This window comes from Delphinus delphis, chromosome 1 (assembly GCF_949987515.2).
Source record: "Delphinus delphis chromosome 1, mDelDel1.2, whole genome shotgun sequence".
In the NCBI taxonomy this organism is placed as follows: domain Eukaryota; kingdom Metazoa; phylum Chordata; class Mammalia; order Artiodactyla; family Delphinidae; genus Delphinus; species Delphinus delphis.
The window spans coordinates 10129156-10144635 of NC_082683.1; positions in this window are offsets into that span (position 1 = coordinate 10129156).

The following is a 15480-nucleotide window of genomic DNA, read 5'->3' on the forward strand; positions in this document are numbered from 1 at the left end:
TTTTAAAAAAAGAATTTCACCTTAAAATAGTTTTCTCTCTGAAATGCTGAGAGAATTAAAATAAACGCTTTCACCTATTTTTATTACCTTGGCGAGATCCATGTCAGCTTCATCCTCGTCTGGTTTCTTGCTCTGCTCCAGAGTGAAGGACGTTCTTCAGGTTCATATTCAAAGATGTCATTTTCACAATACACTAAACTCATCATCTCATCTTGCATTTATTCATTCTACAAATATGCTTCAGTACCTGCTACAGGTAAGGCACAGTGACAGATATAGAGGAGATAGAAATGGTATCTCAGTTTAATGAGCACCTTGATACTATGTGACAGATGCCATGAGAAATGCTTCATGTGCATTCTCTTTATCTTTATGATGACCCCCATCCCCGCCGCTGAGGTAAGTTTTTTTATTATTATTATACCTTTGGTATTATTATTGTTATTCACTGAGGCCTAGAAAAGTTTAGCAGCTCTCCAAGGTCATCCAGCTAGTAAGTGGTAGAGGTAGGAGTCAAACTCAGGACTAGCTAAGTGCAGAGTCCAAAACAGCCCCAAGTAGCAGAGTCAACTTTCAATTTTACAGGGGTGAGTAAGTCACAGTCCCTACCCTCCTGCATCTAATGGCCTCCTGTGGACAGACTGACATATACCAAGTAACTGGAGGAAGCATGCTAACATGAGGGTAGTTTAAAAGAGATATACATTCCGGGGGACCCAAAGAGGGCTTCCACCTAGAGGTCAGGAAAAGCAATAAGAAGGCAGGAAGAAGAAGAAGAAGGAGAAGCAGAAGCAGAAGGAGAAAGAAGAAGAAGAAGAAGAGGAAGAAGAAGAAGAAGAAGGAGGAGGAGGAGGAGGAGGAGAAGAGGAAGAAGAAGAGGAAGAAGAAGAGGATGAAGAAGAAGGAGAAGAAGAAGGAGAAGGAGAAGGAGAAGGAGAAGGAGAAGGAGAAGGAGGAGGAGGAGAAGGGGCTTCCCTGGTGGCTGCAGCGGTTAAGAATCCACCTGCCAATGCAGGGCACACGGGTTTGAGCCCTGGTCCGGGAAGATCCCACATGCCACGGAGCAGCTAAGCCCGTGTGCCACGACTACTGAGCCTGAGCTCTAGAGCCCGCGAGCCACAACTACTGAGCCCGTGTGCCACAACTACTGAAGCCCACATGCCTAGAGCCCGTGCTCCGCAACAAGAAAAGCCACTGCAATGAGAAGCCCGCACACCGCAATAAAGAGTAGCCCCTGCTCACCGCAACTAGAGAAAGCCCGCGCACAGCAACAAAGACCCAACGCAGCCAAAAATAAATAAATAAATAAAGTTATTTTTAAAAAAGAAGAAGAAGGGGAAGGAGGGGAAGGGAAGGAAGAAGAGGAAAAGGAGGGAGAAGAAGGAGAAGAGGAAGGCAGTAAGCTGAATCTTGTCTTGGCTGGAGACACTACAAAGCAGTGAGCGAGGGAAGGACATTCTGAAGAGCAGTAGTGTCAAAGTAGTAATGCAAGAACGTGAGGGGCTTGAGGAAACGTGCGAATTCTCACGCACTATGTCCGGGTGTGGGGGGAGCTAAGGCTGGACAGGGAGGTGGGAGCAGATCGGTGGGAGAGCATGGAGCCAGACACAGCCTCAGAGGAGGGGACAGTTTGAGATGTGAGGGAGGGGTTGAGAGGGCTAGATTTCTGCACACAAGGAAGACAATCGTTGGGGCTGACAACCTCTTCATTACTGCCTTCGTGAAGGTCAGCTGGGTCCGGAGAAGGCAGGGATCAGGGACCAGAAAAGCTTGTTCTGCACCCTTTCAGCTCAAGGTTATGGATCCAGACTTCCATATGTGATTGAGGTATGGTTAATTAGATCCTTAAGTATCTAATTTAAGGATTTAAAACAGGTGTTTGCACCCAAATTCACTTTTCAGACCAGACTAAATGAGGGTAATTTATTCATTCCATCCGCAGCATCTATTGTATGCAGGACACTGTGACAGGTGTTGGGGCAGGTATAAACGTAGCCTTGGACCCTGTCCTGAGATAATTAATAGTCTAGTGGGAGAGATATGACGTGTATGCAACTAATGAGGATTACGAGGGAGAAAGGTCTAAATGCGATAAAAGAAGACCATGAGGCCTAGGAAGTACAGAGAGTTTAGAGATGGTTGTGGTAGGGGCGGGATTTCTCTTCACCGTGGGATGAGAAAGGACCAGGGAATGGCTCACAAAGAGGCAGGTGAAGACTGAATAGGATGTGAACACATGGACACACGGGAGAAGGGTTTCCTGGGAGAGGAGGAGTTGGGAAGAAAACCAGTCTGGGGGTTGGGGGGCAGAGGTGAGTCAGAGGGAATGAAGCTGCAAGGTTAGTTAGTGATCCTCTTTCAGGCAGGACAGACTGTGAATCCCAATCCCATGGGGACAGGACCAGGGTCTGTCTTGCTCTCACTGAATCTACTCTGAGTGAATGGATGAATCCGGACTAACTAAACCTCACCTCCACACCTAGTCAACTTAGTGATATAGTTAGCAACTTTGTCACAATTCTGGCTCAATTAATCTAAATGGGAACAGTGGGGTGAAAACAGGTAAAGAAGGCAAAATGAGAGGAAAAATTTGAGGGTGAAGCACATCAGGTTCTGTTCTTATAGAATTTCCAGAGAAAACGGTTAAGAGAAAAAATAATTTTACACTTAATGCTCTATTTATCTGTTTTCTTATTTTTGCTATTAGAGGTAATCTCATATAATATTTTTCCTAATAAATGCTGTGTGTGTGTGCATGCATGAGGGAAAAAAAATGAATTTTCCTCTAGGAATTTGTAAGTGCTTTAGGGGAAATACATTTCTTTCTACTGGTTGATAATGTTCTTTAAAGATGTTTATATTAAAAATAAATAATGTATAGTATGAAGCAGTAACAAATTCTCCCAGACCTCACATCAAGACTTGTCTGAATCCCACATGTTAATCTGCAGCTAAACATGTGAAAATGTTAAAAGAGCTGTAAACATGATGAAGCTTGTCTTTTCTTTGATTCAATACATTTTTTTCCTTTCCATAGGAATAATCTTCCCTTAGAAGTTCACATGCACAGAAAAAGAACAAAGCGCAACCAAGTGCAAAAGATTCAGCAGCGAGTATTTAGTGCTACGCTTTAAGGAAAAATATTGTAGATCTGTGAAAAACCAAGTTTATCTGCAATCATGGCCTCCAATACAGAAATCACTTACAGAAAAAAAAAGAATTCTGACTGTACTGTTATGTAATATTATTATAAAATAATACAAATAAAATGTATTTGGTAATAAAATATACCAGTGCTGATTTCCATTATATTAGGCATGATCAGATGCCATTTTACATTATTACTATATCTTTATGATGATTAATTGTATGTATCAATTTGGAGGGTGGTTTTAGATGACATTAACATTTAAATCAGTAAAATTTGAGTAAAACAGATTGCCCTCCATAATGTGGGTGGGCCTCATCCAATCAGTTGAAGGCATGAATAGACCAAAAAGATATGCCTCCATGAGCAAGAAGGAATTCTTCAGCAGACTGCCTTCAGACTTCATCTGGACTACACACTACAGATATATATAGATATATATATATATATATATATATATATATATATATGTTATTTTAATCTTAGCCCTTTGCAGAATTGCTTTCTCTCAGCTACACTTTGTTGTTATGCCCCAGCTTGGCGATGTTATAAGAATCAGGCGTAGGACACTCAGTATATTTGGGCCACAGGGAGGTTGTTGAGGTACTTGTACAGAAACATTTGTTGTACTAACCTCTTGTTTTTTTTTCTTCCCCTTTTTTTCTTTACATATTTTTATGTATGCATGTATGTCAGCCACCCATACTATTCTAAGAATGAGGTGGAGTAGAATAAACAAATGAATACATTAATGATTTTTCCTTTATATGTTTTGCTCAGACATCTTACCAGAAAAAACAGCGAAGCCAGAAAGGATTAAAACACTATTACAATATTTATTAGTCTTGTACATACCATTCTTATAATTACACTTCTGCTTTTAGAATTGTAGCTACTTGTTAAAATATACATTACAGACTTAGAGAAAAATCTTTCTTGCTATTTTCAAGTCAACTTTTGTTCTATTAATTCTGTAATCTTCCAATTCAAGGAGAGAATATATAATAAATGTTTTAAATTAAACAAGATATTATGTTATGTTGTACATCTAAAACTAGTACAAATTTATGTGTCAATTAAGCTCAATAAAAGATAATAAACGTGATTATTGTAAAAAAAAGATTACAACTGATAGTCGTTTTTTCTCTGATTCAAAATAGTAACTTTTATATATGCATAATATATTATACATTCTGTTATATAAATATATTTGCCCATTTTATATTAAAAATTTTATATTACATATATTTGTATGTTTATATAATAATTTTTTTTACATATTCCTATATATATGTTATAAAGTATTGAGTTTGGTTTTTTGTTACTGAATGTCCCTATTTGACTGCAAATGTCCAAGTTCCATAGCGACATTTAAAGAGGCTACAACATGAAGTCTTAAGTTATATAACATTATGGCTTTCTTTGTTTTGCATTTCCACCCATATGTCACTTGTAATAAAAGGTGAAGTGCATATTATTTTTCACTTAAATAGTTGTTATTGTTGAAATATGCCAAAAATTTAAAAAAACAAATGTTTATAAAATGAATTTTTAGAGTTTTTCTCATAAAGTAAGGGATACCCCAATTACTCTATTTTTAACCCCAAATACCTCCTCTTGTCAGTTATGAAACTTTCACTTATGAAACTATCCTGTAGTAATTTATATAAACACAATCAGAATAATAGATTTTAGAACTAGAAGGGTTCTTAGGGGTTTGGTCTAGCTCCTTAATTTTACAGATGTAAAAATCAGGCCCAGAGATATTAGGCACCGTAATGAAGGTCATACACATTCTTAAAAAATTCTTAACCACAAATTCTTAAAAACAAAACACTAAAATAGTTTCCAAAGTCTGAAACAAACATTTTAAAATGAAACACAGGAGCCAGTTTTACATTGAAGCACCATTTATAATCCTACATAAAAGATTGGTTTACTCCCTGCTAAAATATATGTTTGCTCCGTTGTAACTGTAGTCGTAATATTACATCACAGTCAGCTATAAAAAGTGGTTGGAGTATTGTAATTTGTGATGCCACCTGGGTAAATAAGAAGCAATTCATACGCATGATTATTGCTACCTTTAATCATATCAGAAGAAGAAAACGTTCCAAAAACATTGCCCAGGGCGTGTGGGTTTCTCATGCGTTGGTCTCTCTCTCTGCAAGTAGATATAACCCTGACTGGCATTAAAGGATATTAAGAGGCTTCAGTCTTGCTAGTAATTTTTTTTGACATTTGTTCTCAGGTATTGTTAATATTAAACTTTCCATATTGCCATCTTTATGTACTGCACCATGAAATACGTCTAGAAAGAGTCAAGGTCCCTCTTTAGTCCAAATGGAGTCTGAGTTTGTCGATATCTTTAGCTCAAGTAACCACAGTGTGAAGAATCGAATGTTCAGTTTTTTCTTGTTGTTAGAGGGTTCTAGTTGATTTTGGGCAAGCTGCCTCTTTGGCTCTGCTAAGTGTAGTCCTGATCTTATAATAGAAAGACATTTGGCAGGAACAACATTCATTATTAAAAATAATTGGAGAAATGATATATTATGGATACAACAACACTATTTTGCTCAAGATTCAACCTTTGTACTAATCAATTTTTTCTCCCTCAATCAGAATGATGTTGATTAGAGTTCATGCATTCTCAACAGGGGCAAAAATCAGTTTCTTGGGGGACACAAAAATCTAAGCCACAAACATTTAAATATTCTTAGCATAAATTCTAAAAAGAGGGCTTCCCCGGTGGCGCAGTGGTTGAGAGTCCGCCTGCCGATGCAGGGGACACGGGTTCGTGCCCCGGTCCGGGAGGATCCCACGTGCCGCGGAGCGGCTGGGCCCGAGAGCCGTGGCCGCTGAGCCCGCGCGTCCGGAGCCTGTGCTCCGCAACGGGAGAGGCCACAACAGTGAGAGGCCCGCGTACCGCAAAAAAAAAAAAAAAAAAAGGAAAAAGAAAAAAAAATTCTAAAAACAAAACACCAAAAATTTTTCAAAGGCTGCACAAATATTTTTAGAAGAAATATTTGAGCTAAATTTATATTTAAAAACCATTTATAAGCCCAGAAATAAACCCTTGCATATAAAGTCAAATGATTTTCAGCAAGGCTGCCAAGATCATTCAATAGCAAAAAGATAATCTTTTCAACAAACAAAAGAATATTCTTTACTGGGAAAACTGGATAAACGCATGCAAAAGAATGAAATTGAATCTTTAACTTACATCATATATAAAAATTAACTGAAAGTGGAACAAAGACCTAAACATAAGAGCTAAAACTATAGAAGAAAACTTAGGGGGAAAGCTCCACGACATTGAATTTGGCAAAGATTTCTTGGATATGACACCAAAAGCACAGGCAACAAAAGCAAAAATAGATAAATTGCAGTGCATCAAAATTAAAAACTTTTGTGCATCAAAGGACACAATCCACATTCTCAAAAGGCAACCCGAGAATAGGAAAAAATATTTGCAAATCATATATCTGATAAGGGGTTTATATCTATAATGTATTAAAAAACTCTTACAATTCAACAACAAAAAACAACCACGATTGAAAAATGAGCAACGAACTTGAATAGATATATAAATGGCCAATAAGCACATGAAAGGATGCTCAACATCAACAGTCATTAAGGAAATCCAAATCAAAACCGCAATGAGATACCACCTCCCACCCATTAGGATGGCTACTAACAAAGAGACAGAAAATAATGCATTGATGAGGGTGTGGAGAAACTGGAACCCTTCTGCACTATTGACGGGAATGTAAAATGGTACAGCCGCTATGGAAAACAGTCTGGCAGATTCTCAAAAAATTAAAAATAGAATTACCAAATGATTCAGCAATCACACTTCTGGGTATACACCCAAAAGAATCAAAAGCAGGATCTTAGAGAGATATTTGTACACCTGTGTTCATAGCAACATTCCACTAAAAGGTAGAAGCAACTCAAGCATTTATTGACAGATGAATGGATAAACAAAATGTGGCCTAAACATATACTGGAATATTATTTGGCCTTTAAAAGGAAGGAAATTCTCTCACTTGCTACAATGTGGGTGAACCTTGAGGACATTATGCTAAGTGAAAGAAGCCGGTCAGAAAAAGACAAATACTGTGTGATCCCACTTATATGAGGTCCCTAGAGTAGCCAAATTCATAGAAACAGAAAGTAGAATGGGGGTTGCCAGGGGCTGGGTTTGGGGGAGGAATGGGGAGTTATATTTTAATCGGAGTTTTAGTTTCATGAGACGAAAAGAGTTCTGGAGATGGATGGGGGTGATGGTTGTACAACAATGTGAATGTATTTAACACCACTGAACTGTACATTTAAAAATGGTTTAGAGGGTAAATTTTGTTATGTATGTTTTACCACAATTTTTTTTAAAAGCTGTTTATAATCTTACATAAAAGATTAATTTATTGCCTGCTAAAATATTTGTTTGCTCTTAAGTAACTACAGCCATACTATTTCACCAGGGTGTAAAAACAACAGTTATACATAGAGTACACAAACAGATATGCAGTGTATCTATGACATTAAAATTTCATGGTAAGGGAGGGTCATTAGGAAAAAAATGTCTAAAAGGGCTTCTGGGATGGGGGAGGTAAGGAAGAACAAGTTGAGAAATACTCCGTTTCCTTAATGAGTTCCTGCTCCATATTCCAGTTGAGCAGACACATGTCTAATGGTGAGACTGGAAAATGCAGAATAATCTACAGTAGGGTTTCTCAACATTTTGATATTTTGGGCCAAAATGGTTCTTTGTGATGGAAGGGGCTGTCCCGTGTATGGTAGAATGTTTAGCAGCCTATCTGGCCTCTACCACTAGAGGCCACTAGCATCCCCTGTCCACCTATGACAACCCAATTTGTCTCCAGACATTGTGAAGCATCCATTTGGGGGCAAAACCACTGCTTCAAAATTAGTTAAAGTCAATCATAACTTGGACAATGGGTAGGTTTTGAGTAGGGGCTCAGGTGTCTCAGCCCTGCCAGGTATTGGCAGGTGCTGTCTTGGCTGCGACAAGTGTAAAGCTGCCTTATATTAAATGGTGATCTCTGCGACAAAGGAATGTCATGTCTTCTGAACCTGTTTGGGAAGCTTTGGAAAGGTATCATTATTTCTATTGTTAGCCAAAGAATCTGGTGATGACAACGAAGTCTAAATGTTTGGGAGGCGTGGAGGAGGCAAACAGTCCAATTAAACTGGAAGAGAAGCGAATTCACAGCACAGGCCTAGAGTTCTTGCTAATATGTTCTTGCTAATAAGTTCTTGCTAATATGGCTAACATGTTTCTATTACACAGGTCACATTTAAATTACAAAACAGTGCACAGGTGTTTATCAATCTGCAGTTGTCTACCACTGTTAGGATAATGCAGGCATGTACAACCCTGTTTTCACTCTAAGGGGTGTAGAATATGTTTGGGACTTAAAAAATATATATGCAGTCCCACCACAATGGGAGAGAGTATTTGATTAATTGCTGATGGCTATTACGCAGGGATTCATATAAAGATGAAGCCATCATTGTGGGCTCGACTCCTGTACTGGGTTGAACAGTGTCCCCCCAAAATTCATGTCCACCCAGAACCCCAGAACGTTACCTTATTTGGAAATATTGTCTTTGCAGATGTAATTAGTTAAGAAGAGGTCATATTGGACTAGGGTGGGTCTTAAATCCAATGAATAGAATTCCCACTAGAAGGCCACACGAAGACACAGAAAGACAGAGGGAAAATGACCATGTGAAGATGAAAGATTGGGAAGGATGTGTCCTCAAGCCAAGGAATGCCAAGGCAACCACCAGAATCTAGGAGAGAGGCATGGAACAGATTCTCCCTTAGAGACTCCTGGAGGAACCAACTCTGCTAACGCTTTGATTTCAGATTTCTAGCCTCCAGAATTATGAGAGAATAAATTTCTGTTGTCTTAAACCATCCAGTTTGTGGTACTTTGTTGACGCAGCCCTAGGAATCTAATATAAGTCCTAAGGGAAGATTTCATCAAAATGCTGAGGAGAGAAGGGGTGATGAGTGAATTCTAGATGAAAATCAAGGTGAAGAAAAACAGGGAGCAAAGCGTTTCCACAACACAGGTGTGGGTGGTGAGACGTGGGGACTCATGTCAATGATGAATGAGCTCTGTCTGGGTAGGTAGGACAGGCGGTCCTGTCCATAGATGTCCTGGAAAGAGACACACAGGAGCTTCCAATCTGGGGAAACAAATGCAGGCTGGGGCTTTACCACCTCAGTGCTGTCTGCGTATTTCTCTACCTGATTTATCTTCTATTCCTTCTCAGGCTGTTTGCTATTTCCTGCTGAAAAATATTTTCACTTTGTGTCTTTGTTGCCAACCTATATGTTTTATTCATGCTCTCATGGTGGTGTATCAGTGAATTAATTCTGCCTTCAAGGAAGATGAAGCCTTTAATAAACTTCCCTTTGTATCCTCTAGAACAAAACTACACTGGCCTCTGAGCTTGTTACACTCGTGGTTCTGAAATAGGAGTGAATGCCGCTACTTAGGGACATCTGTGCGGGAAATTCCAAACTTTTTAACAGATTTATTAATGTGTTTAGTTCTAAATATGTGGCATAAGAGGTGTGATGAAAAATCTTGATACAGTGCTCAGAATTATTTTTAGAATATGGGTTACAGTTATTTTAGGGGTCATGAATTTGAATTGGTTAGAAATGTTAGCATCTTGGAGTTGGTTCTTTCTCTTCTTTTCCTTCTTTCTACATGATTCTTTATTTGTTGCTGTTCCAATCCAGCAAAGGATACTAGACAAACCACTACTGTACAAAATACTATTCATTCACTTTTGTCCACCCCTCCCCAACATCCCTCCCTTCTAAAAAGATGATTTGATATGAGCATGTATTACGAAATGACCACTACAGTAAGGCTGGTTAACATCCGTCACCATACATAGTTACAGAAAGTTTTTTCTTGTGATGAGAACTTTTAAGATCTACTCTCTTAGCACCTTTCAAATATGCACCAAGGGATTATAACTATAGTTGCCGTGCCGGACAGTCCATCCCCATGACTTATTTTATAACTGGGAGTTTGTACCTTTGACTCCCTTCACCCATTTTACCCACCCCTCACCTCTGTTCTCTGTATCTATGAGCATGTTTTATTTGTTGTTGTTGTTTTCTTTTTTTAGATTCCACATATAAATGAGATCATACGGTATTTGTCTTTCTCTCTCTGACTTACTTCACTGAACTGAACGCCCTCAAGGCCCATCCATGCTGTCATAAATGGCAAGATTTCATTCTTTTTTATGGCTGAGGAGTATTCCATTGTGTGTATATATAAAAATATAAAAAATATATATACACACACACAATGTATATGTATGTACATATATATATGTATATACATATATATATATATACACAGTGCATCTTCTGTATCCATTCATCTACTGATGGGCACTTGGGTTGCTTTCTTATCTTGGCTATTGTAAATAATGCTGCAATGAACATGGGGGTGAATATATCTTTTTGAGTTAGTGTTTTCATTTTCTCAGATAAATATCCAGAAGTGGAATTGCTGGATCATATGGTAGTTCTATTTTTAATTTTTCTTAGAAATCTCCATGTGGTTCTCCGTAGTGGCTGCACCAATTTACATTCCCACCAACAGTGCACAAGAGTTCCCTTTCCTCCACATCCTTGCCAATATTTATTAATGCTTGTCTTTTTTTCTTTTTTTTTGCGGAACGCGGGCCTGTCACTGTTGTGGCCTCTCCTGTTGCGGAGCACAGGCTCCAGATGCGCAGGCTCAGCGGCCATGGCTCACGGGCGCAGCCGCTCCGCGGCATGTGGGATCTTCCCCCACCATGGACCGGGGCACGAACCCGTGTCCCCTGCATCGGCAGGCGGACTCTCAACTACTGCGCCACGCAGGGAAGCCCCTATTTCTTGTCTTTTTGATAGTAGCCATTCTAACAGGTATGAGGTGATGTCTCATTGTGGTTTTGATTTGCATTTACCTTATGATTAATGATGTTGAGCATCTTTTCGTGTGCCTGTTGGCCATCTGTATGTCTTTAGAAGAATGTCTATTCAGATCCTCTGCCCATTTTTTTTTTTTCTTTTGCGGTATGCAGGCCTCTCACTGTTGTGGCCTCTCCCGTTGCGGAGCACAGGCTCCGGACGCGCAGGCTCAGCGGCCATGGCTCATGGGCCCAGCCGCTCCGCGGCAGGTGGGATCTCCGTGGAACGGGGCACGAACCCGTGTTCCCTGCATTGGCAGGCGGACTCGTAACCACTGCGCCACCAGGGAAGCCCTGCCCATTTTTTAATAAGGTTTTTTTTTTTTTTTTTGCTATTGAGTTATATGAGTTCTTTATATATTTACTCTTTATCAGATGTATTTTCTCCCATTCAGTAGGTTGCCTTGAAGTAATATTGGAAAAAAAAAAGGTGTGGGGCGCAAACCCTCACGGAACACATGGGGAGCATAAGGACGCCATTCTAGTCTTACACTGAGCCCTGCTGTGCTTTTGTGAGCAAGTCCAGGCTGCTCCACTAGACCCTAAGTTCTTGGGATGCAGGGTGGCGTTTTTGTCCTTCTGTGTTCTCCCTAGTGCCGAGAGAGTGTAGTGCTAAGAGCACCTTGATGCCTGGGAAGCAGCATGGCCAGTAGACAGATCGTGGACTTTGACCCGGGACGAGTCCTTGAACCCTGCCTCTCCACCAGCTGTGTCCCCCACAGTCTGCGCTTCAGCGTCTTCACCTATGAAACAGCAGCCACTGTTGTCATTGTCATGAGCCTTAAGTGAGAATGTAGTAGAAAGCACCCGCGCAGACTGGCACGCAATAAAGGTTCCCTCCTTTCCCCTTCTTACCTTTAAATCTCACCACGGCTAAGATTCGTCTACACATTTGGAGGCTGCAGTTTTTGCACTGAAACTGTGCAGCCAGAAGAGTCCATCGTGCAATAAGCTGTATCTTTAGTCCCCAGAGTTTCTATCTTTGAACTTCATTCATTCGTCTTTAATCTGAACCCAGAATCCAAGTATCGAATCTTCCAGTTGCTGGTGTGCTTGCTCAGATGTCATTCCTTGCTTGGGTAAAGGACTTGGCAGAGGGATGGTGAGTGGCAAGGGTGAGGTGGAGACACTGGAAGAAGAGACTCTGGATCTCGTTCAAAACAACTTGCATTCAGGAGGAAAGGGGGCTCAGTATTTTTTAAAAAATAAGTGATGTATTATTTGAACAAGATATGAGTTCATCTGATGCAGTTGCTCTTAGACACTTAATCCCTTTCCCCCTGATGTTCTTGCTTGACAGTCCAGGGAGAGTATTTAGAATGGTCTCTTTATGCAGATATTAAAAAAAAATACTTCCCAATTCCTACCCCAGTTATCTTGGTTGAGGAATAACTAGTTGAGAGCATGTAGTAGCAGAGCTGCCTGTAGCAGTTCTCAAGCTTTTTCTTGTTGGGGGTTGTGGCGTGGGGAGTAGAGTTTACTTGTTAAGCCCGCAGCTAACGAGGGAGCTAAACTGTCTAGGTTCAAAACCTGGTTCTGTTACTAAGCTTTCCTGGCCTCCATTTCCTCATCTGTCAATGAGGATAGTGCTTATCACATAGTCTTTGGTCAACACATACTTGCTCAAATCCAGCCACATCAGAAGAGGGAGAGAGAAGACTTTTTTCCCACTAAAAATATCTATGTAGCGTTTGTTACATGCCAGACACTCTTCTGGGTACCGGGATGACGAATGGTGATGACTGTCCTCTGTAATGGTACGTCATGCCAAGGTACAAAACTGGCCGGGACCTGTGCTAGATGTATCTGTGTAAAGTGGGGTTTCATTCCCGTTGTAGCTCCAGACAAAGAGTGCATTTTATATTTCCATACCCCTAATACAGAAATGGCCCATGAGATGTGATGAAATGTCTCAAAATCATTCCCTCATCCTTTAGCAATATCTTTCACCTTTTCAAAGAGACAAAAGAGTAATATTTAGCATATCAGATAATAAACATTCATGAAATCACATTGTATTATCAAAAGTTCGTATCTTTTTTGGATTAAGTCGACAAAATATATATAATTATTTATCCTGAGCAGTGGCACAAGTTGAAAAATATAAAATGTTCAAGAAACATATGCAGATGAAAAATAAACGATGGCTGATGAAGGGGGGAATTTAGGAGTGCTGAAGATATACTCAGTGTAGCAGGCTAAATAATGGTCCCTAAAGATATGTTCATGTCCTAATCCCCTATGGAAAGAGGTTTTTGCAGATGTGATTAAGTGAAGGATCTTGAGATGAGGGGATGATCTTGGATTACCTGGGTGGGTCCCAAATGCAATTACATGTTTCTCTAGAAGAGGAGGGTAGAGGGAAATCCAACCACACACAGAGGAGAAGGTGATGTGAAGATGGAGCAGAGAGTTAAAGATGCTGGCCTTGAAGACTGATGCAGTCACAAGCCTAGGGACACTGGCACCAACTAGTAGCTGGACGAGGCAAGTAAAGATTCTCCCCTAGAGCCTCCAGAGGGAGTGTGGTCCTGCTGATGCCTTGATTTTTGGCCCAGTGACACTGATTTCTGACTTTTGGCCTCTAGAACTGTGAGAGAATATATTGAGTTGGCCAAAAAATTCATTTGGGTTTTTACGTAAGATGCTATGGAAAAACCCGAACGATCCTTTTGGCAAACCCAGTATTTCTGGTGCTTTAAGCCACCCAGTTTGCGGTAATTTGCTGCAAGATCTACAGAAAACTAAAACACCCAGTCATTTTAGATTAATGACAGGGAGGACAACCACTGACTACTCTGTCAACCATCTCTTGGCATGATGCTATCTCGTACATGTTCTGGTTCACTGTGTCACTTCTAGCTTAATGTTCCTTTATTTTCCTTTGCATTCTATTGAATGCCACATGGCATATAGCTTTTTAAAAAAGGTTTTTGATTTGTACATTGGTGTTTTGACTGTGGATGGAACGGTCGAGTCTCCCTCACGTTCTTTTTTTTTTTTTTTTTTTCAGACACTCCAAGTAATTTCGATGCAGGGATCACGTTGGGAGGCACTGATTTAGGTAAGGGATGGAAGAGTCTGATGTCTGCTCTGATCCACAGCAGAGTACACACTTTTAGTGACATGCATGCAAGTATCTCTTAAATCTAGGGTCTCTTTCCCTTGAATATCAGTGGAAGAAATAAGTAAACGCTTGAGGTCTGATTTTATTTTTTTCTTAGTCTCTGCGCTGACCCTGTCACTTTTTAAGACCTTGATAAAAATTTATCTGATGAGATTATCTTCATTTGTTCAGTATACCTGACTAGGTCGTTAGCATCATCCCTCCACAATAAGATGATAATACATGTTGACTCATCATGTTTTCTTAAAATTAAACCCTAGTTACATAAACGGATTTGTGTGCTCCTTCAAAAGTTTCCAAAGAGTAACTGCGCTTTAGTATGTCTCCTCCTCAGGGTGGGGCTTTTCCATGGAGTCTAATGTCACCCATTCATTTAGATTCTTCCTGCTTTCATTCTCAAGGCTTTATCCTGAAGTGATCATGGCTTTAAATACCATCCATACGCGATAGACCCCCAACTTTCTATCTCATCTCCAGCCTGCACCTCTCTCCCCCACTTCAGACTCCTTGCCGACTGCCTGCTAGATGTCTGATACACATCGCTCCTTGGATGTCGAAACAGACATCTCCAACTCAACCCCGTTCATCTCCATGAGAGCAGTCATTCGTTGTCACCCAGGCTGTCTGTTGGCTTCCTCGTTTGTAAATCACAAGTTCCACAAGGTCAAGGTTCCAATGTCATGTTCTGTGCTGTAGCCCCAGCACGTAGCACAGTGCTAGACACATGGCGGGCAGGCAAGAAACACTTGTTTGTAATGAATGCGCAAATAAACCCAGCTGCATCCACCCTCTTGGAGCTGGGTCTTTTTTGGGGGAGGCTAGACTGGTCCTTTAGGGAACAGGGAAAAATGGGGTCTGTGTTTACTCATTTGACAGGGACATAGTGATGAACCCATTTTCCTTCACCCTCTGCCTTTTATTAAAGGCTGTGGGTTCTTGCAGTAACTTTCGATCGCGCAGAATCCCAAGCCTTTGGCGCGGACAGACTGGTGGCGGCGAGCCCCGGCGCTGACCGCTGGGGTCCGCGGGGTCCCCGTGAGGATGGCGCGCGTCGCGGCGCGTGCGGCCCAGGTCGTCGAGCCCGCGAGAACAGAGGTCGGGGCCCCGGGGCGAACACGCCTCTGAACCAGGGCGGCCCGGGTCCGGGCCCTCGGGGTGTGTGCAGCCCGGGTCTGGGCCCTCCGGC